The following is a 23,657-nucleotide window of genomic DNA, read 5'->3' on the forward strand; positions in this document are numbered from 1 at the left end:
GCAGGAATACGTGGCAAGGCCCCTTAATGGAAACACTTCGCTTCCTGACAGTCAGAATGCAGAGAGTCACGCACCCACCACACCTGTCAGACCCTACAGAGATCAGCTGTGGAGTACTCTAAGGATTCTCGTTGAGCCCCGCGCTGTTCAACATCTACATGGCCCGCTTGACCCAATTGTCGGTGACTACAGACTGAACATCGTCTCCTCTGCTGATGACACCCAGCTGATCATCTCCCTGACTGAAAACCCTTCAACGCCAAGAAGAAATTTCAAGACAGGATGGAAACAGTTGCTGCCTGGATGAAGGAGAGCTGCCTTAAGGTAAACTCTGACAAGACCAAGATCCTCATCCTGGGACCTTCCACCTAATCCTGGGATGACTCCTGGCGGCCCTCAATACTTGGCAGCCCCTCACCCCCACAGATCATGTACACCACCTCGGCGTTGTCCTCGACTCAGCGCTCACCATAACAAGACAGGTCAACTTCGTCACCTCCACCTGCTTCCACATCCTCCGATTCCTAAGGAAGATTTTTAGATTGATCCTTAGTGACTGCTGCAAAACCTTGAGACACAACCTGATCACAAGCAGACTTGACTACGGCAATGCCCTCTATGTCGGAACCACCAAGAAAAACCTAAGCAAGCTACAACAATTCTAGAACTCTGACGCCGACTCGTATTGAACATCCCCCACTGAGAACACATCACAGGACACCTGAGAGACCTCCACTGGCTCTCCGTCAAGAAGAGGATCAATTTCAAACTCCTCTTAGATGCCTACAGGGCCCGCCACAACCTTGGATCCAACTACCTCAACCATCTTCCTTGCCAGACCTCTCTGCTCCTCCCAGCAGTTGTTCACCACTGTACCCTGCATACAGTCCTCGGCTGGAGGAAGATCGTTCACCGACCTTGTGGCAAATGTTGGAATACCTTACCTCTCCACCTCAGACAGTCGCCATCGTTATCTCAATTTAGAACGGACCTCAAGACCTGGCTTTTTGACTGAACCTTGAGGACATAACCCACATCGCCTTGAGACCCTATGGGTGAGTAGTGCGCTCTAAAAATGATTAATTGGCTTCTTGCTCACCCCCTTGGCAGCTTGGCATGAGCAGTCAGGCTTCTCTCAGAGGGAATGTGTTTAGTATTTATACCCACACACATTAACACAGTGAAAACACTACAAATGGACACCATACCAGTTAAGAAAAATAGCCAAAATGTATCTAATTAAAACAAGACCAAAAGTAAAAAAATGCAACATACACAAGCAAAGTTATGATGAATTCCCAATAAAGCCCTTAGGAACACAATGGCTCCAACTAGTGTTATCATGGTGTCATGACAGAGTTGTTCCCAACAGTCAAATGCCACTCACGAGGGAGTGCTGCACTGGTCAAAGAGTCGCATGGACCCCAGGTGCAGTAACTTAGAAACAAGGTAGAGTCAAAGAGGTTGTACGGAGTAGGGGAAGTGAGGCATCACTGGAGTCAGTGAGGTGTCGCTTCCATACTGCTACGGAGGAGGTGAGGCATCAGTTCCTTACTGCCACACACGGGAGGTGAAGCGTTGGTTCCTTATGGAGGAAGCTGAAGTGAGGGGCCATAGGTGGGGATGCATCAGTTCCTTACAATCCAGCAGGGATGATGAGTCCAGTGGGTCAAGAAGTGATGAGGCAACTTCATGGTGTTGCAGTCACATCACTGGACCACAGGGGCCATAGGCACCATGACGGAGTCGCGTGTCATGGACGTCAGTGACACAGCACTCGGGACTCACTATGTCGCGGGACTTCAGAGGAAGCGTCAGGCCTGCGGTGTCGGTCGTGGTTGTCGCACTTCAGTGGGGACCACAGCTTCGGGTGCAGGTAGCGGCCTGGCATTAGGCAACGCTGCAGGTTCTGGAGTCCTCCGGAGTTGGTGTGCCTGTTTCTTCTTGTTTTATGCCAGATTTCACTCCCAAGTGCCCAAGAACTGAACTGGATACCTCTTGGCAAGTCAGGGTCCTGAGCAAGAGAACCCAGGGGCTGGCAGGTGAAGTCTTTGATGTCCCTGAGATTTCTTAACAGGAGGCAAGCTCGGTCCAAACCCTTGGAGAAACTTCACAAGCAGGATACACAGCAAAGTCCAGTCTTTGTCTTCTTCAAAGGAGAAGCAGCAACTGCAGGCCAACCCAGCAAAGCACACACAGCAAAGGGGCAGCACCTCTCCTCACAGCTTTTATCCTTGGCAGAGTCTCCTCTTGATCCAGAAGTATTCTAAAAGTCTGGAGTTTTGGGTCCAATAATTATACTAATTTCTGCCTTTGACTTAGGCAAACTTCAAAGGAAAGTCTTTGTGGTGCACAAGACCCCGCATCACCTGCCCTGGTCCCAGACACACTCCATGGGTTTGGAGACTGCATTGTGTAAGGACATGCACAGCTCTATTTAGGTGCAATTGTGTCCGGTCCTCCCACCACTCTAGCTAGGAATACCCATCAAGATTTGCAGGGCACACCTCAGCTCCCTTTGTGACTGTCTAGAGTGAATTCACAACCAGCCCAACTGTCATCCTGACCCAGCCGTGTATTCCACAGACAGGCAGAGGCACAGAATGGATAAACAAGAAAATGCCCACTTTCCAAAAATGGCATTTGAAAACACACAAGTTAAAAACCACTTCACTAAAAGATTATTTTTAAATTGTGAGTTCAGAGACCCCAAGCTCCACATCTCTATCTGCCCCCAAAGTGAAATTACACTTAAGAGATATTTCAAGGCAATTCCCATGTTAAACTGCAGGAGAGATAGGCCTTGCAATAGTGAAAACCAAATTGGGCAATATTTCACTATCAGGACATGTAAAACACACCTGTACATGTCATACCTTTTAAATACACTGTGTCCTGCACCTGGGGCTACTAGGGGCCAACCTTAGGGTTCCCTTTCATGTACTAAAAGGGACAGTCTGGGTCTGGCAAGGGGTTGCATTTGCCTGGTCGACATGGCAGTTTAAAACTGCACACACAGACACTGCAATGGCAGGTCTGAGACATGTATACAAGGCTACTCACGTGGGTGGCACAATCAGTGCTGCAGACCCACTAATAGCATTTGATTTATAGGCCCTGGACACTCATGGTGTACTATACTAGGCACGTAATAGCAAATCGAATACGACAATCATGGATAATCAATCACAATCACAATTTACACAGGGAGTCCTTGCACTTTAGCAGTGATGAGCAGTTCTAAAGTGCCTAGAGTACCAAACCTAGCAAAAACAAAATCCAGCACACAGTCAAAAATACAGGAGGCAGAGGCAAAAGGACAAGGGGAACCACGCCAAGGATGCCAGGTCTAAAAATCCTCATCTATTACGTGTGCAGATGTCATATTAGTAGAAGCAAATACAAATTTCTCTTTCTCTAGGGTAAAGTGCATCACTAACAATTATGCTATGGCTACTAATATCACTACTAAAAATGTAATACCTATAATAATCTTGCATCCAGGTATCTGGTTAGGAAACATGTTTGTCTAAAGTCATATCTTTCAAACGGAAAGTGTAGCAGCAAAAATGTTAAGAATTTGCTTTCAAAGTTTATTTTTGCACAAACAGTCTTTCAATTGTTCTTTTTTTCTTTCAGTTCAGTTAATTATTTCAGCTTTATTTACAGCAATCTTCGTATAGTCATCCTTAACCTTACTCCTTCATCTTCTAAAATGTTAGCCACACTCTTCTACTGTAGCCTTGGGACTAGGCCAATCTTCTTTTTTTTTATCAGTTTATCAGTTTTTATTCCAGGCTATTGTTTCTCTTTCAATAAGGTTTTCAGACATCTTTCATTTCTTTTAGAAATATTTTTCAGCAACTTTTCATGAATACAGCTTCAATATGACTTCAAGGTGATTCAGGCAGCTCTGTATTCAAATCAAGCAAATCTGACATTGGGACATTCAGCACTTGAGTCATGTAGTAAATCCATTCAGGTGCAGAATACCTCCAACAAGTTACTCTCAGTCTTCTTGATCTCTTGGGTGTTTGTTGAACTTCTCCTTCTGTGTCACTTATACTGCTTGACTCAGTCTCCTCAACAGTTGTTGGCAGTATGCATTCAACTGACACACTTGATCTCAGTTTATTTCGACCATAGGTTCTTGGCCATTCAGCATTGTGAGTGACTCTTATTGATCAACTACTTGTCCCTTCACCTGGATTTTCTAGTTGTTCTAGTGATGGCTTAATTGTCACTTCAGATTGAGCTCTTTTTTCTTCTTCTTCAGAAATTTCAATGGCACTTTGTGAGATTTCAGGCTTCTGGATTTGTATAACTGTCTGTAGTTTTTCACCCGTCTCTCCTTTCTGCTTTTGTGCCTCTTGCGGTATTGCTTCTAGTTCTTGTACAACTTGTGGTGGTACTGTCACCAGTGCTCTTGGTTCTGGTTCAAATAGCAGTCTTTCTTCATACTGATCTCTGGTCCTGGGTATAGGGTGAATGCACTCCATTTGGTACTCCAGCACATTTAACAGCAGTGTTCGTGATTAAAATGACCTGGAAGGAGCCTTTCCCCCTTGGCTCTAGACAGAATTTTCTCACCTGTTTTTCAATCAGCACCTAGGGCCAGATGAAGCAAAGTGTTAGCGAGTCGCAAACGGCGAAAATCGCCGTTTGCGAGTTGCTAAAGCCACTTTGCTATGTTGAAATGCATTTTGCGAGTCGGAACCGACTCGCAAAATGCATTTCCGAGTCGCAAATAGGAAGGGGTGTTCCCTTCCTATTTGCGAGTCGCAATGGTATGCATTTTCATTTACTACCGCGATTGCAGTCGCAAATGAAGCGCAGTTACCATCCACTTGAAGTGGATGGTAACCCAGGCGCAAACGGGAAGGGGTCCCCATGGGACCCCTTCCCCTTTGTGTCTGGCACAAAAAATTATTTTTCAGAGCAGGCAGTGGTCCAATGGACCACTACCTGCCCTGAAAAATACAGAAACTAAAGGTTTCATTTTTTTTTCCAAAGTGCAGCTCGTTTTACTTTAAGGAAAATGGGTTGCACTTTGAAAAAAAAAAACTGCTTTATTCAAAAGCAGTCACGGAAATGGTGGTCTGCTGTTCCCAGCAGGCCACCATCCCTGTGAGTGCCCTGAATCGCTATGGGGTCACAAAATGCGACCCACCTCATTAATATTAATGAGGTGGGTCTTTGCGACCCCATAGCGACTCGCAGAATGTGTCTGAGACACCTTTCTGCATTCCAAATTGCGAGTTGCAATTTGCGAGTCGCTGGGACTCGCAAATTGCAACTCGCAATTTGGAACCTACCTACATCTGGCCCCTAGTCACTGGGGTTGAGGTCATGGCATTACTCCTGATGCTGACTTGCAGTGACAGTTTCAACCTGTCGAGAAACAGAACACACCATGTCAGCCAATCCTTTGCAGTAATTAAGTATAATGTCATCTGTGATGTTCACAAGTGCATTTACAGGTATGGCAGGCAATCTAATTGCACGCCCAATCACGATTTAATGCATCATTAATCCTGTTTTCCCGTTAGGTCTACTTCAAGGTTCATCAACACTAAAGGCAAAGCATCAGACCATTTCAGTAAAGTGGATGCACAGAATTTCCTCTACCAGGATTTTATAGTTCCATTAAGCTGCTCAAATAGCCCAGATTCCTCTGGTCGATAGCTACAGTATAATTTCTGCTCCACTTGTAATGCTATTCACAACATCCTAAGGACCTCATTACTGAAATGTGTCCTGTGATCTGACTCCAAAGAAAAAGGGATTCTGCACCTGGGGATTAACTCTCTCAACAGCAGTTTAGCTACAGTGAGGCTGTAATTTCTCTGTGTTCAGTAGGCGTCTTCCCATCTAGAGAAAATACACACAATAACCAGGATGTATCTCAGCACATTACAAACAGGCATCTCGATAAAGTCCATCTGCATCCTGTTGAAGGCACCGCTTGATCTCCATACATGACTCAGTGTGACTGGTGTTCTTTTTTATACCTTCATCTGTTAGCATGTTACACACAGTGGCACATTTCTTCAGCAAGCATCCTACACCTAATATTAAACCAGTTTTGTTTTAATAATCTCACCATAGTGTTTCTCTCTAAATGTGTGGGAGCATGAAAATGTTGTGTCACAGGAGACAATAAACTGTCTGGCAACACTGGTCTCCGTCTATTGAAATCCAAATCTCATTTGCGTCTTTCTACATCCTATTCTGATCCAACCCTGATCCTCTGCTTCTGAAACACCTTTCTGCAATCTCTTACCATTGAACAGCTACAGACATCAACATTGAAAAGACAGTGTCCTTCTCACATTCATCTGAGCATGTCAGATTAAATGTGCAGGCCACAAGTGCACAATAGCGTTCCACTCCATCAACGTACCTGTTTTTGACTATAACATATCCATTGCCACTTCTGTGAGGTGCACATTTAACAACACACGACTTCATTCGGACGCTGCAATGCTTCTAGAAATCTCTTTACATGTTTGCCATTTCTTATTCGTGAGCCAGATAAAGTCATGGAACCCCTTTAGGATCATAACTGCCCAAAATCATGAACCACACCAAAGCCACACTGACTATTTGTATATATAGACACTCTCCTTTCAGCAGTTAGACTGCAAGCTAAGGGCAATCAGTTCACCAACTTTTGTGAAAGTAACACCTAAAAGCCATAAGGCTTCTACAACTTCTTGAATTGTACAGACAGCGTAAACTGCTCTCAGGACACCTTAATTTGTTCTCAGACACTAGCCATTCACAAAGATTACATAATCAGGCTCAGGCTCAATCAGTGATTCATCTTTCATGTATGGCCTTGGCTTTATGCCTAAATCTGTTACATCTAGACAATTATGCTCAAAATCATTATTATTTTCATCTTCTCAGGTAACGGCATCAAAGTGAATGGCTTTAAAACATGACACTGTTTTAAAACACTGTTAGCTGAGGGAAGGACCTGCTGCTCATATTTTGTATACCTGGAATTTGTCATAAATTGTGTTTTCATGCTGGTAGGCAGACTCTTTCAAGAGTGAGAGACCATAACAGTTAAAGGACGTCCCATCACTATATTTTCACACCCCTCAATAATGACACTAACATCTGTCACTGATTTAATGCAAACGGGCAGACCTGCAGCTCTGGGTCAAGGATAATTGAAAAGTAAGCCACTGGTTGTAGCATCTTTCCCAGCCGGGAGTACCAGCCAATACCCATGTCATACATGGAGCTGTATATTATACATTCTTATTTCTATGTGTGTAATGCAAACTCAACATTCTAAACCTGCATTTACTTTACTACGTGCTAACACTTACGTCACAGTTCAACAGAGTCTTTCAGGAGTCAAAAGGATTCCATCATTTATAACTCACACAACACTCTGGCCCTCATTATGGCACTGGCGGTAAATCCCACTTACCGTCATGCTGACTGCCGCCAACTTACCGCCGCCGTGGGGGATATCCGTTCACCATATTATGACACACACACCAATCTGTCAGTATTCAGCCACAGACACAAATCCACCACGCCAAAGGTCAGTGATAAACTAGCGGTATCAAAACCCACACCGTTATGCCAACAGAACAACCCACATCAAATTATCACCCACGAATCACCACAGCGGACATTCAGTGGTGGTAAACCATTGGTGGTACATACCACCGCACTCAAAATGGACACACACAAATAAAACAACACTACATTGGACAATTCAAACAACACACACCTGACACCATACACACACCACACCCACACATCCACACCACTATAAAACAGACACCCACACCACCCACAACCTTTTACCATTACATACAATTGCCAACAGAGAGACATCAAGACCACAGACACAACCAGAGCCACACACTATACACACCTACACACCACTCACGCACCCCACATCACCCACACCAACACTTTACCCAACACACACTCACATACACATCTCACACAACACCCATGGCACCACAAAGACACCCCCGTTTCACAGAGGAAGAGCTAAGGGTCAGGGTGGAGGAAATTATCAGGGAAGAGCCACAGTTATTTGGAGCACAGGTGCAGCAGATATCGATAGCTAGGAAGATGGAGCTATGGTGGAGAATCGAGGACAGGGTCAACGATGTGGGACAGCACCAAAGAACTAGGGATGACATCACGAAAAGGTACGTTCCATTGCAGCAAGACACCAGCTCGCTGTACAGAGGACTGGCGGTGGACCCCCACCTACTCTCCCACAACTAACAGCATGGGAGGAGCAGGTCTCGGCAATCTTACATCCTGAGGGCCTGGCCGGAATAGGAGGAGGACTGGACATTGGTAAGTCAACTCTCTACTACTACTACTACACCCCTACCTGCATGCTATTACATACCCCCCAACTTCACCCTCACTCCCATCACTCTACCACCTCCCACACACCCCACCATCACATCTCATCTATCCCAATGCCAAACTCTGCGTGCTCTACCAATGCATGGACACCACTCACAGCCCTGCATGGACACTTATCACTAGAGCATGCACACCGTAGCGAACTAACAATCACACCATACAACAACAAACACAAGTGAAAGCTGCCAGGGCAAATACAACCAAAGAGGGCAATGCATGGATTTACAATATGTCAGACACAGAAATCATAAGACATCATTTACATCCCCACAGGTAGCCCAGCCAATGTCAGCTGAGAGGAGGTGCCAGCAAAATCCAGTCCCCCTACTTTAGAGGCCCACAGTGATGACATCCTACTCTACCTTTTTATCTTCATCTTACTCCTTTTGTATACACCTTATACTCTTGAGTATCTTGTTCTATACTGCATTTTTCCCTTCCTGCACCAATACATCCTGTTTTTGATCTCTGATTCACAGCCTTGAAAAAGTCCTTTGGAAGAAACACGTGTTGGCTGTTTGGCTGTTTGCGTAATGTACACACTTACCAAGAATAAAGATCACTAATTGGAAGAACAACTTCGTAAGAACTTTGGACTCTCTTTACTATTTGATATAAAGTTCGGACTACTTTCTGGAGTGCCCCGATATTTTCCTTCAATGGGCACTTGCAGAGATCCTGGGAGCCTACCAACATTCCCAGGACACGATGGGCCAGAACCTGGACAATGTGCAGGGGAACAGGTGGTTGCAGGAGGGACAGTACCAGGGGATCAGGGAGGACTTGCAGGCCATCAGCAACACCTTGATCTCCATAACAGGGGTGCTGGCAGACAAGGCCAACGTTATGAGGGAGGCATTCACACAACAGCAGGCCCCTCCACTAGCCAGATATCTGAACAGCCTTCCACCTCTGCTGCCGCTAATGGCCAGGAGGCCTGCCGCAGGACTCACAGGCCACCAGCACCCCTCCCCCCGCAGAAGGAGAACCACCCCGCAAATGTTCCCTGCGATCCAAACAGAAGCCAGAGACACTTGCCAAGACCCCGCCAGGAAATGAGACTCTCCTGATTTTCACCATTGTGTCCCACTCTGTCTCCCTGTCCACCTTGAACTGCCATTGCTCCCCTTCCTATGTTCCCTTGGACAATGCACCTGTGCTACAAACAGACTGGAACAATACCCTGGACTTTCCTCCATCAGCATTCCATCCCATTGCACTTGCCCCTCTATATTTCAGCACTTCAATAAACACCCTTGGAAAAAAAAAGTCTGGAGTATGCCATATTTTCAATTATGTTTTCATTAAAACAGGTACAAACACTGCAATTCAAATGTACTGAAAATAAGCATACATTAATTGACCTGTAGCTGGCTGCAGTGATCACACCAGGAGTATATGTGAGGTCACCAACATCTACAAAATGAATTGCCAGAGGGAACAGTAAGTGGGCATAGAAGTGGGAAATATCAGCATGCCAGTGCCACACAAATTCAAACAACTGTCATTGAAATATGAAGTAACACTGTACTTCCTGTGTGTCATATGAAGTATTGTCTGATCACTGATGTTCTGTTGTCCTCATACTCATCCTCTGCTTCCTCACCCTCACTGCCCACAGGGTCCAATGCTGGCACACGGGCATCTCCAGACTCCTCCTCCTACAGAAAAGGCACATGGCGTCTCAGGGCCAGGTTGTGCAACATGCAGCATGCCACTACTATCTGGCAGACCTTCTTAGGTGAGTAGCACAGGGATCCACCTGTTAGATGGAGGCACCGGAACCTGGCCTTCAGGAGGCCAAAGGTTCTTTCAATTATCCTTCTGGTTCGCCCATGTGCCTCATTATAAGGTTCTTCTGCCCTTGTCCTGGCATTCCTCACAGGGGTCAGCAGCCATGATAGATTTGGGTAACCAGAGACACCTGTAAATATTGAGGGACAACATTTAGCCACGCACTATCCTATATGGCCCATACACCAACACATCCTGGGTGGGAACCACAGCTCACCTACTAACCCCAACCTGTGCCTCTGAAGTTGGCCCATAACATCTGGGATGCTGCTATTACTTAGGACAAAGGCATCATGCACCGATCCAGGATACTTAACATTGACGTGGGAGATGTACTGGTCCGCCAGGCACATCATCTGTACATTCATAGAGTGGAAACTCTTCCGATTTCTGAACACCTGTTCATTGTGACGGGGGAGACAAATGCAATATGTGTTCCATCAATCGCCCCAATTATGTTGGGGATATATCCCATTGCATAGAACTCGGCCTTCACTGTGACCAAATCTTCAACCTGGGAAATACAATGTAGCTGCACATGTGTTTAATCAGGGCAGACAGCACTTTTGTCAGCACTATTGAGAACATTGGCTGTGACATTCCTGCTGCCAAGCCCCCTGTAACTTAGAAAGAACCAGTTGCCAGGAAATGGAGAACTGATAGCACTTGCACAACAGGGGGGATCCCAGTGGGGAAACAGATAGCAGATATCAGGTCAGGCTCCAATTGGGCACACAGCTCTGTGATTGTGGCCCTGTCCAGTCTATAGGTGAGGATAATGTGCCTGTCCTCCATTGTTGCCAAGCCAACCAGGGGTCTGTACACTTGGGTATGTCTCCATCTCCTATTCATCCGCAGTGGTAGGAATCTATGGGGCAAAAGAGTGAGGAGCCGGTCACAAACTGAACAATGGAGCTACAACAGAACTTTGCATGCTGTTAACTTGTAATGGGTAAGTGTGATTTGTCCAGTATGTCCTAATTCCACCAGTGATGCAGCAATTTTCCAGGGCCTGCCTCCCCTGAAATGGCATCCGCCTGTCCTGTGTGGAGGAACAGGAGGAAGTGAGGTAATTCCACTGACGTTGTGCGCTGTTGCGGGAGGCGGTCGGGAACCGCTGTACAATTCCTCATTGGTTAGCATTGGGCCCTATGGGTTGCAGTGGCCAAAGGTGATCTATGCCGGAAGTGTCAGTATGCACCACCGTGGACTTTACAGCCATTTTCTATCTGATCCCTCACTTGTTAACTGATCTTCCACAGGAGAGGACCTACACTGCATGTGCTGCTGTGACCTATGTCTGGAACCTAACATGGCCCGTTTGACCGGAGAAAGGGCCTCAGCCTTCACTTTGTAGGAGTTGGAAAGACTGGTGGATGGGGTCCTACCCCAGTACGGACTGCTGTATGGGTCTCCAGACCAACAGGTGAGTATACTGTGGGCACAATGCATGTGGCATGAATGCATGGAGTGGTGTGTGTGAAGGCCTCGTGTAAGGGGGGTGGGCGGATGTCCTCTGGGCGGCGTATAGGTTGTGTGCTGGGCCATATGCGTGTAAATGGAGATGTGAAGGGGTATGGTGGGCCATATGTGTAACAGAATGGACTGTTTGTCTAAATCTATTTTCCTTTGTTTATGGCCTCTGCAGGTCAACACCCATCAAAAGAAGGGTATATGGTGTGCCATCGCCAAGGAGGTGCGGACCCTGGGGGTCTATCCCAGGCGGAGCACTCACTGTTACAAACGGTGGGAGGACCTGGGACGCTGGGCAAAGAAAACAACGGAGGCCCAGCTGGGGATGGCCTCCCAACGAGGAAGGGGTGCCCTTCGAACCCTGACCCCCCCGATGGCCTGCATACTGGCGGCGTCCTATTCTGAGCTGGATGGGTGCTTGAGGGGATCACAGCAGCCACAAGGGGGTGAGTAGAGTGCCCATCATTACAACTAATGATTGGTAGGGTGGTATCTGGGTGGGGGATGTATGTCGGTGGGTGCCCCTAGGCCAGGCCTGACATTGCAGCATAGGTCCCCTGGTGGCTAGGGTTCTGAAGGGCAAATCTTGCTACCTAGCTCGTAGGCATCCACTACTAGTCAGCGCTGCGTGGGTCTCAGGTGTGCTGCATTTGGCGGTGTGTGTCCCTGCCCATGCCTTGGCTGCTAGCTATTTCTCTGGTAGTGCTCTGCCATATTGCGTGGGCCTGGTCCCTGTGTGTGAGGGTGCTGTGTACGCCAAGGGTGGTGTTGGTGCAGCCATTGACAAAGTGTATCCTTTGTCTCTCTCCCCCCTTTTTGTTTTGTCATCCTGTCCTTATGTGGATTAGCATCATCTGGTGGAGAAGCAGAAGCACCGGCGACGGAGGGAGCTGCATCCCACAGGACCCAAGAGGCAGAGTCCACCAACGCTGAGTGCACCAGTGGGACGAAGGGCGAGGGGAGCACCACAGCGGAGACTTGAGGGGATAGTTCTGACACAGATACCTCCTCCGATGGAAGCTCCCTGGTGGTGGCAGACACTTCTGTGAGCAGCCCAGCTACAGGTACCACTGCCACCCCCTTACCAGCACCGCCCTCCTAGCAGCCTCTCATCGAGTTGCCTTTGCCTATTCACCCAGGAGGGTGGGCATCTCCTTCGCCCCAGGAACCTCAGGCCCTGCCAGTGAGCCCTGCTGCCCTGAGTGGGAAGGCTATGGACCTCCTGAGATCCATCTCTGTAGGGCAGTCAAACATTGCGAATGCCATCCAGGGGCTGGCAGCCCCGATGCAACAGACTAATGCATTCCTGGAGGGCATTCACACAGGATTGGCGGCCCAACAGTGATCGATCCAGGCTCTGGCCTCCTGTCTGATGGCAGCCATTGTCACTGTTTCTACCCTCCCCCCTTCCAACTTCCTCTTCCCAGTCTTATTCTCCTCAACCACAACACAACCCAAGCACACAGTCAGGCGACTATGCACACAAGACAACACACAAGAGTGGTACAGGCAAACGCAAGCACCACACTTCATCCCATAGGCACTCATACAAACACCAACCAGATGCAGACACACCAACATTCACTATTTCCCCTGCCTCACTCTCCTCCTCCTCCTCCTCCCACCCAGTTCCGTCCACACTCACACCTGCATGCACTACATCATCATCCACTACCAGCATCATCACCACACCAAGCAGAACACACACCTCACTGACAGACACCTCCACAACAGCCATGCACTGGTCCCCTGTGTCCTCTCCTACTGTGTCTGTCTCCCCCTCCTAAGGTACATAGACACAAGCATTCAGACACCCAACAGCTATGCACCTCACAACAGCATACAGGTGATGCACCTGCACCCAAAAGCAGCAGACAGACACCTCCAACAACCACTCCCTCTTCCTCTAGTCCCACTCCTTCTACCTCTTCCCACCTCGTAGTCCATAAAAAAACTGCTCCTATCCACCATTGACCTCTTCCCTACCACTCCCCCCTTTCTGCACGGATGGGCAGGTTTGGAAGAACCCAGTCAGGCACCTCAGCCACCCAGTCCATGGGCCCAGTGCTCACCACTCCCATTCATGGTGGAAAAGGATCCAGGCCACATGTCCTGAAGGTGAAGGAGTCTGCACCAGGCAGCCTCAAGGGAAATTAGCCTGCCCCAGCTGTCAGAAAGAGAAAAGAGCCTGCCCCAGCAGGCAAGAAGGGAAAGGAGCCTGCCACAGCTGTCAGGAAGACAAAGGAGTCTGCACCAGCAGGCATGAAGGGAAAGAAGCCTGCCCCAGCTGCCAGGAAGACAAAGGAGCCTGCATCAGCAGGCAAGAAGACCAAGGGACCGGGGGCAGGAACTGTGTCGGAGCTCCACCACCAACCATGGTGGTGCAGCTGTCCGTGGTTGCAGGGGATGGGCAGGAGCCTCCCCTGCCAGCAGCACCACCACCTCTACTGAGCAGCCGTCTGAGGTTGCAGGGGATGGGCAGGAGCCTCCCCCGCAGCACCACCACCTCCACGAAGCAGCTGTCCGAGGTTGCAGGGGATGGGCAGAAGTCTCCCCCCACCAGCAGCAGCACCACCACTGAGCAGCCGTCACCGCTGGCGGACGGTATGTAATTCTGCCTCCCCAGGCTGCTGTGCGGCCTGCCCCTTGCAAATCCAATGGGTATGACACCCACCTAAGAGACTGTGACCTTGCACTCCCCAGGATCTAGAGCACAGGGCGCAATGCCCCCTCCAGAACCAGTGGGTATAACACCCACATGCCCAACACTCCCCAGGTTCAGGAGCACAGGGCAGGTGTCCCCCTCCAGAACCAGTGGATAAGACACTCACATGCCCAACACTCCCCAGGATCAAGAGCACAGGGCACGAGGCCCCCTCCAGAACCAGTGAGTAAGACACCCACATGCCCAACACTCACCAGGATCAAGAGCACAGGGCACGAGGCCCCCTCCAGAACCAGTGGGCAAGTCACCCACTTGGAAGACTGTAGCCTTGCACTCCCCAGGACCACGCACAGGGCATCTTGCCCCCTCCAGAGCAAGTGGGCAAGTCACCCACTCGAGAGATGGTGGCCTTGCACTCCCCAGGACCAGGCACAAGGCATGTTGCCCCCTTGAGGAACCAGTGGTCTTGTACTATCCTCCGGATGAGGTGCCCCCCAGTCCCCATGAGGTGCCTGCCTATTTACCAACTGATGCCCCTGCAGTATTCTCTCCGTGTTGATGCAGGAGACATGTGTGGCCTTGGACTTTGGCCTGTGGCCATGTGGCCAACGAACATTGTGGACTGGGTTGTGTCCCTTTTTGTGTACATATGTATATATCTATTATCTTGCCTAACTTATTTTTCATGCTGTATTGATCTTATTACATTCACTTTTTCGAAATCGTTTTGTCCTTGCATTATTCATCCGAGTTAAGGGGTCAAATTGTTTTGTAATACAGCTAATTATGTGTATGGTGTTGTGAGTGTGTATGGTGTGTGTGTCAATGTAGTTTCCCTCCCTCCCTCCTTTGTGTTCTAGGTGGCTGTACTCACCGTCGTCGTCTTCCCCAGCTTTGGTGTTCGTGGTGGAGCAGAACGTAGAAGATCATGGGGAAGACATGCAGTTCCAGCTTCATGACGGCATGGTTCTTCCCTGTGTCTCCATTGGTGAGTCCTTTCACTTCTAAGGTCTATATTTGACAGGCTTTTGATGTCGTTGGTACCGCCCCGGAAAAGGTGGCGGTTTGTAGGGTCATAATATGGTGAGTGGAACATTGACTTCTGCCTGGCTGTAGGAGGTTCCTGCTGTGGTTGCTGTTGTTTCCACCCTGGCGGTCGGTGTGGTACATTGGCTGTTTTTCAGACATCTTTCCGCCCGGTCATAATTTGGCAGTAGTTACTGCCAACCTGTTGGTGGTGTTACCGCCACTGATAACGCGTCTGAGCCTTGATAAGTAAACTTACAAGGAGACACGTCTTAGGCCAATGAACTTTTTGACCAAGTTTGGGGACTTCCCAGAATGAGATATCCAATTAGCATTACAGTCAATACATCAAGAACCTCGTCAATATTCACAATAACTAATCAATCCAGCCAAATCAATAACATTTAATATAGATCAATGCAACAAACACACCATGACCTTTCAGCCATAAATAACCACAACAAATCTAGTAAGAGTTAGGATATTTATTCCCTATTAGTTACAATCTAATATCAAGTTTATTAGTTTCAACATCAATAAGCACATTAAAACCACTATAATTTGGGAACCCGGGCAAAACTTTATCAAAGCATAGATCATGAACATTAGAATAAACCACAATGTTAATATGAATCAACTTTAGCAGAGCATCATTAGTACGTTATTCGACAAAGCAAGAATTCAGTCATTTGTTTATTTGCATCCGATATTAGTGAACTCCCTAACTAACCTTGAACTAGCATCAGCATGTTGGGCTTCATGCAAAACAATTTGGCAACATCAAATTTGGAAAACATCTAGCTATGGTCTCTATCATAAGAACAGTTGGTACCTAGAAAGAAAAGGCAAACAGACAATTACAATTTATCATCAGATAGTTACCCATCCAAATGGGTCAGCATACAGCGTCAGTCTTCGTCCTCAGGACATCAGTCGATTCGCCATCAGCCAGGGCAGACAGGTAAGTTTCAGTAGGGCATAGTAAGAAAAGACTCTTCCCTCATAAGGAGGAGAAGTGCATAGCAGACAAGGAATAGGGTGAGGATGGTTTAAGGTATAAGGCAGTTTGAGACAAGTCTTTCAGTAATGGCAAAGAAAGGTGGCTAAGACTGGCAATGGTTTGGTAAGGAAGAATGGCAAAAGAATGGCTTCAAAAGTGGCAAAGTAATGGCTAAGAATGGCTGATTTCTCCTCAGGTTATGCGGTTATGTCAAACTGTCGAACAAGTCTCTAATTTCCCATTGGGCAATATTTGGTGCATCGTTATCTCTGTCCAATAATTCTCTGCACACCTTACTAGAATTTTCACCTAACACAGTTCTCATGCAGTTTATTGGCTCCTGTGATTGACGTCTTCATCGGGTAGAATGTCAGGTAAGAAAAGTTACACTTGTCGCTCCTTTGTCTTCTCCTAGTCCAGGCGACCTTGCACCTGTTGCGTTTTACACTGTTGCATTTGGCAAGAATGTCTCCTTGAGCAAGTTGGGTCCCATGAGAAACAATTTACTACAGCTACACACACATATCTCTGGCTTCTGGAAAAGTACGGCTTCATGTCCTTCAGGAAAGTAGCACATTGCATGTTAGAAAAACACAATTAATGTGAGACCAGGCAGCTAGGCCCAGACTCTCGCTAACTAAGGCCTAGTGAGTAATTTAGCATATCCGAATACATAACTCTTAATGCTAATACAAAGTCATACATTAGTACATTGTTAATTCATTATTAGTCAGTTTCATTAACCGTCGTATACATTGGTGGCCACTCCACCGGGGGCACATTTCTAACGCGTACATTATTTCTACATTAACACATCTTCTATGTGGCTTCATTACACATTATATTGCAAGCTTTTCATGTTAATATTAATTTTAAAGGTCACACTGAAACACCACTTTATCACTGACCACCAGGGTTGTAATGAGGGCCTATATCTCCACCTCTGTTAAATAAAAAAATACATTTTTCTACAAATTATACACAGTCATAGCTTTTCAATGAGCCTTCATAGCACTCGAAGTACTCGCCCCGATAGTGTCTTCGGAAACCGGAAATCAGCAATAGGACTGTCCATTATCTGCACTGGAGATGCAGGAGCAACAGCAGTCTGGGGTTTGTCAATTGTCCTTTCCGAAACAACCTCTACGTTAACATCAGTATCTGACGAGCGGTGACCACACGTCTGAAATGCGAGGAATCCTGTGTAATGGATTTCCCCGAATGTTGGGCAGTCACCATGAGTCCTTTGCTGATTACGACATGAAATGACTCAGCGTCAAATGGAACATCAGACTTCTGTTTTCTCGGCTGATGGAAAATCACTCGATCTCCTCTTGTGAAAACAATGGGCTTAATTCAAAAAGGTAAATTTAGTCCAAAAGTCTATTTTTAGACCAAAAGTCAAAGTTTAGATCTAAAGTCTAACTTTACTCATAATAAAGTTAGACTTTTGGTCTAAGTTTAGACCAAAAGTCAAAGTTTAGATCTAAAGTCTAACTTTACTACTACAAAGCTAGACTTTTGGTCTAAGTTGTGACTTTTGGTCTAAACTTAGACCAAAAGTATGAAGTTAGACCAAAAGTCTAACTTTACTACGAGTAAAGTTAGAATTTAGGTCTAAACTTATACTTTTGGTCCAAGTTTACCTTTGTGAATCAGGCCTAATGTCTTTTGCATTTCGTCGCTTGTCAGCATGGGCCTTCATTTTCTTTTCACAACCCAAGTCTTTGGTATGGATTTCTTCCACAGTACTTAATCTTCTGTTGTTCCATTGAGGTAACGTGGTCGTCATTGCTCTCCCAAACATCAAAGTTGAAGGGTTTTCACCTGTGGTCGAGTGAGGAGGTGAATGGTAAGCTTGTAGAGTACAATTCAAGACAGAAGAAGAAACTTTTATTCAGTATGAAAAAATTCATCCATTACAGCAAATAATCACCAATACATTATTAATATACCAACAAAACCATATATAGTAAAAACACCCATCAAAAATATAAACACATAAAAGCCTCATTCATATAAAACAATAAGATAGAAGAATTCATTCTAAAAACTCTACATTTTTTCACCAAGTAATAGCTCCCTTCAAGAATGATCCCAGGCCCTTCCACACCAATACATCTGAAGCCATTTGCAACCACATAAAAGCAGGACGATATTGCACGAAGCCCTTGGGCTTTAGGAGAGGTAATAAAAAACGAGTTCTAAACGGTGCATAAAAAACACAAAACAATGTAAAATGAAGCAAGGTCTGTTGGGACACCCCATCACAGGGGCAAGGTTTAATAAATTTTTCCCCATACTGACCTAGCAGGAAACACAGATTACTTCTAATGATCCCCAGACGGAATCGTGTTATAAGAGACCTTTCCCTCACATCCTTTATCTCTAAGAGATAACACTCAGGACCCACCCACATCTTTAGCATGATGGAATCCCTGATCGATTTTTTCCCTAAAGTCTCCCTCTCCCTCTTGGTCTCCTGGATTCTCAGAAAATTATCCTTAACACATTTCTTATCATAGCTAGTCAGGCCCTCAGGATAATCAAACAATTCGGGCCGCCCCGGGTCATGAGCCATCTTCCTTATGTGCGTCAGCCAGGGAATATTCTTTGCATTGTCGCAAGCTAAACAATCCCTTAAGATATCCCTATTAAGAGTGGCATATTCGTTACTCCAGATTGAAATCCATGAAAAAAGGGGAGCCAACTGGATAGTGTCCTGCACAAACTCAAGCTCCAGTTCCAGGTGAAGGCAGTAACCAGGCATATTTTGTCCAACTCCCAATAGCCTTCTGCAGAACCGATTTTCTTCCACCATAAGGGCTCGGGTATCCCTATGCCCCCAAAGTGCCGCACCATACAGCAGGACAGGAAGGCATTTCCGCCTATAAATTTCAAGCAAGGGCTTGATAGGTTTACTACCTACCCTTACAGCAAAATCAAAAGTCGCACCAACTGTTGCATGAAAGAGCACTCCCCTTCTGGCAATACAGGGTTTCCAAGATCCTTTCTCATCAAAAATGACCCCTAAGTATGGGAACTCATGGACCCTACTAATAACTTGATCCTCCACCCTTAGCTCCCCTACCCTGCTCAAGGGTCTTCCGCAAACCATAAAATGTGATTTCTTAAAATTGACCTCTAAACCCAAAGCTGACATAAAGGTGACGTAGGCTCTAACTATATCCCGGAGACCATTCATCGTGCGGGCCATGAGGACCGCGTCATCCGCGTACGTCAGCACAGGGATATCAATACCCTTCACCTTTGGGACATCCCTACAATGTTCCTTCAAAAAATCAGACAATCCATTTGTATATAGAAGGAACAAAGTAGGAGCCAGGACACACCCCTGGCGCACACCCCTAGAGAGCTTAAAAGCCTCTGAGCATTCCCCATTTGGCCCCACCCTCACACTTGCAACTGTCCCAGAGTGGAGATATCGGAGCAGCTCTACAATATTAGGATCCAACCCTAGCTGATTTAGCCTCTCCCATAATATAGACCGGTTCACTTTATCAAAGGCACAGCTAAGGTCCATAAAAGCAAGATAAAGGGTACCTTTCCTGGCCTGCGTGTATTTACCGATCATCATCAGTAGATTGAGACATTGTTCTCGTGAACTGAGGCCTTCCCTAAAACCATGCTGGTCCCGGCTTAAAATCTCATTTTCTATCATCCAGGCCTCCAGACGCCTTAAAATATTCGGTCCCAGAATCTTCGCAGAAGAGTCCAGTAGAGATATAGGGCGATAAGACTTAGGATCATTTCGATCGCCCTTTTTAAACACTGGGACAATACATGCCAGTCTCCAAGAGGCAGGAATGCCCACAGTAACTGCTGCATTGAGAACATTTAAGAGAATAGGTGCCCATAGCTGGGGGTTAGCTTTATATAAGTCCATAGGGATCGAATCCGGGCCCGGAGCTTTATTACTCGTGCTACTCTGTATCGCATCAGTAACCTCCTGGAGCGAAAACCTGATTGCTAGGTTAGGAGCCATATCATACACGTTCTCCCAGTTATTTCTTAAGGGAGTACCCTCAAAAATTCTACAAAAGGGAATTACCCAGGCCTCCGGGGCGATGTTACAACCAAGGCCCTCAGATGTTTCTGTTTCAAAGGAGCCTCTATTTACCACCTTCCAAAACAAGCCAGGGTCCTTCATAGCTATAGCCCGCTCTAACTCTTCCCAGGCTTTATCTTTATGTTTTAGTTTGCTATCCCTCAGGGCCCTTATATACCTCATTCTGGCTTCTTTTACGAGGACCCAATCTCTAGGATGTTTCTTGGTGGCCATCTTTAGGTTTGCCCTTGCATCATAGCAGGCCTTGTCATACCAGCCACATTTGCGTTTACTGGGGTGGCTGCCTACTGTAAAAAGGCAGTCTCTAACTGCTGCATTTATTACTGTTATAGCATCCATAACAGTCATGGGATTTGGAGCCTCTATCAGGAGTGTTTCCATAAATAAATGTAGATTTGCCTCCACCACCCTTCCTACAACTTTTTGGGAGTCTACTTGCTTCCACCCAAACATCAAAGTTGAAGGGTTTTCACCTGTGGTCGAGTGAGGAGGTGAATGGTAAGCTTGTAGAGTACAATTCAAGACAGAAGAAGAAACTTTTATACAGTATGAAAAAATTCATCCATTACAGCAAATAATCACCAATACATTATTAATATACCAACAAAACCATATATAGTAAAAACACCCATCAAAAATATAAACACATAAAAGCCTCATTCATATAAAACAATAAGATAGAAGAATTCATTCTAAAAACTCTACATTTTTTCACCAAGTAATAGCTCCCTTCAAGAATGATCCCAGGCCCTTCCACACCAATACATCTGAAGGCATTTGCAACCACATAAAAGCAGGACGATATTGCACGAAGCCCTTGGGCTTTAGGAGAGGTAATAAAAAACGAGTTCTAAACGGTGCATAAAAAACACAAAACAATGTAAAATGAAGCAAGGTCTGTTGGGACACCCCATCACAGGGGCAAGGTTTAATACATTTTTCCCCATACTGACCTAGCGGGAAACACAGATTACTTCTAATGATCCCCAGACGGAATCGTGTTATAAGAGACCTTTCCCTCACATCCTTTATCTCTAAGAGATAACACTCAGGACCCACCCACATCTTTAGCATGATGGAATCCCTGATCGATTTTTTCCCTAAAGTCTCCCTCTCCCTCTTGGTCTCCTGGATTCTCAGAAAATTATCCTTAACACATTTCTTATCATAGCTAGTCAGGCCCTCAGGATAATCAAACAATTCGGGCCGCCCCGGGTCATGAGCCATCTTCCTTATGTGCGTCAGCCAGGGAATATTCTTTGCATTGTCGCAAGCTAAACAATCCCTTAAGATATCCCTATTAAGAGTGGCATATTCGTTACTCCAGATTGAAATCCATAAAAAAAGGGGAGCCAACTGGATAGTGTCCTGCACAAACTCAAGCTCCAGTTCCAGGTGAAGGCAGTAACCAGGGATATTTTGTCCAACTCCCAATAGCCTTCTGCAGAACCGATTTTCTTCCACCATAAGGGCTCGGGTATCCCTATGCCCCCAAAGTGCCGCACCATACAGCAGGACAGGAAGGCATTTCCGCCTATAAATTTCAAGCAAGGGCTTGATAGGTTTACTACCTACCCTTACAGCAAAATCAAAAGTCGCACCAACTGTTGCATGAAAGAGCACTCCCCTTCTGGCAATACAGGGTTTCCAAGATCCTTTCTCATCAAAAATGACCCCTAAGTATGGGAACTCATGGACCCTACTAATAACTTGATCCTCCACCCTTAGCTCCCCTACCCTGCTCAAGGGTCTTCCGCAAACCATAAAATGTGATTTCTTAAAATTGACCTCTAAACCCAAAGCTGACATAAAGGTGACGTAGGCTCTAACTATATCCCGGAGACCATTCATCGTGCGGGCCATGAGGACCGCGTCATCCGCGTACGTCAGCACAGGGATATCAATACCCTTCACCTTTGGGACATCCCTACAATGTTCCTTCAAAAAATCAGACAATCCATTTGTATATAGAAGGAACAAAGTAGGAGCCAGGACACACCCCTGGCGCACACCCCTAGAGAGCTTAAAAGCCTCTGAGCATTCCCCATTTGGCCCCACCCTCACACTTGCAACTGTCCCAGAGTGGAGATATCGGAGCAGCTCTACAATATTAGGATCCAACCCTAGCTGATTTAGCCTCTCCCATAATATAGACCGGTTCACTTTATCAAAGGCACAGCTAAGGTCCATAAAAGCAAGATAAAGGGTACCTTTCCTGGCCTGCGTGTATTTACCGATCATCATCAGTAGATTGAGACATTGTTCTCGCGAACTGAGGCCTTCCCTAAAACCATGCTGGTCCCGGCTTAAAATCTCATTTTCTATCATCCAGGCCTCCAGACGCCTTAAAATATTCGGTCCCAGAATCTTCGCAGAAGAGTCCAGTAGAGATATAGGGCGATAAGACTTAGGATCATTTCGATCGCCCTTTTTAAACACTGGGACAATACATGCCAGTCTCCAAGAGGCAGGAATGCCCACAGTAACTGCTGCATTGAGAACATTTAAGAGAATAGGTGCCCATAGCTGGGGGTTAGCTTTATATAAGTCCATAGGGATCGAATCCGGGCCCGGAGCTTTATTACTCGTGCTACTCTGTATCGCATCAGTAACCTCCTGGAGCGAAAACCTGATTGCTAGGTTAGGAGCCATATCATACACGTTCTCCCAGTTATTTCTTAAGGGAGTACCCTCAAAAATTCTACAAAAGGGAATTACCCAGGCCTCCGGGGCGATGTTACAACCAAGGCCCTCAGTTGTTTCTGTTTCAAAGGAGCCTCTATTTACCACCTTCCAAAACAAGCCAGGGTCCTTCATAGCTATAGCCCGCTCTAACTCTTCCCAGGCTTTATCTTTATGTTTTAGTTTGCTATCCCTCAGGGCCCTTATATACCTCATTCTGGCTTCTTTTACGAGGACCCAATCTCTAGGATGTTTCTTGGTGGCCATCTTTAGGTTTGCCCTTGCATCATAGCAGGCCTTGTCATACCAGCCACATTTGCGTTTACTGGGGTGGCTGCCTACTGTAAAAAGGCAGTCTCTAACTGCTGCATTTATTACTGTTATAGCATCCATAACAGTCATGGGATTTGGAGCCTCTATCAGGAGTGTTTCCATAAATAAATGTAGATTTGCCTCCACCACCCTTCCTACAACTTTTTGGGAGTCTACTTGCTTCCACCCAAACATCA

Source organism: Pleurodeles waltl, chromosome 10 (assembly GCF_031143425.1).
Source record: "Pleurodeles waltl isolate 20211129_DDA chromosome 10, aPleWal1.hap1.20221129, whole genome shotgun sequence".
In the NCBI taxonomy this organism is placed as follows: Eukaryota; Metazoa; Chordata; class Amphibia; order Caudata; family Salamandridae; genus Pleurodeles; species Pleurodeles waltl.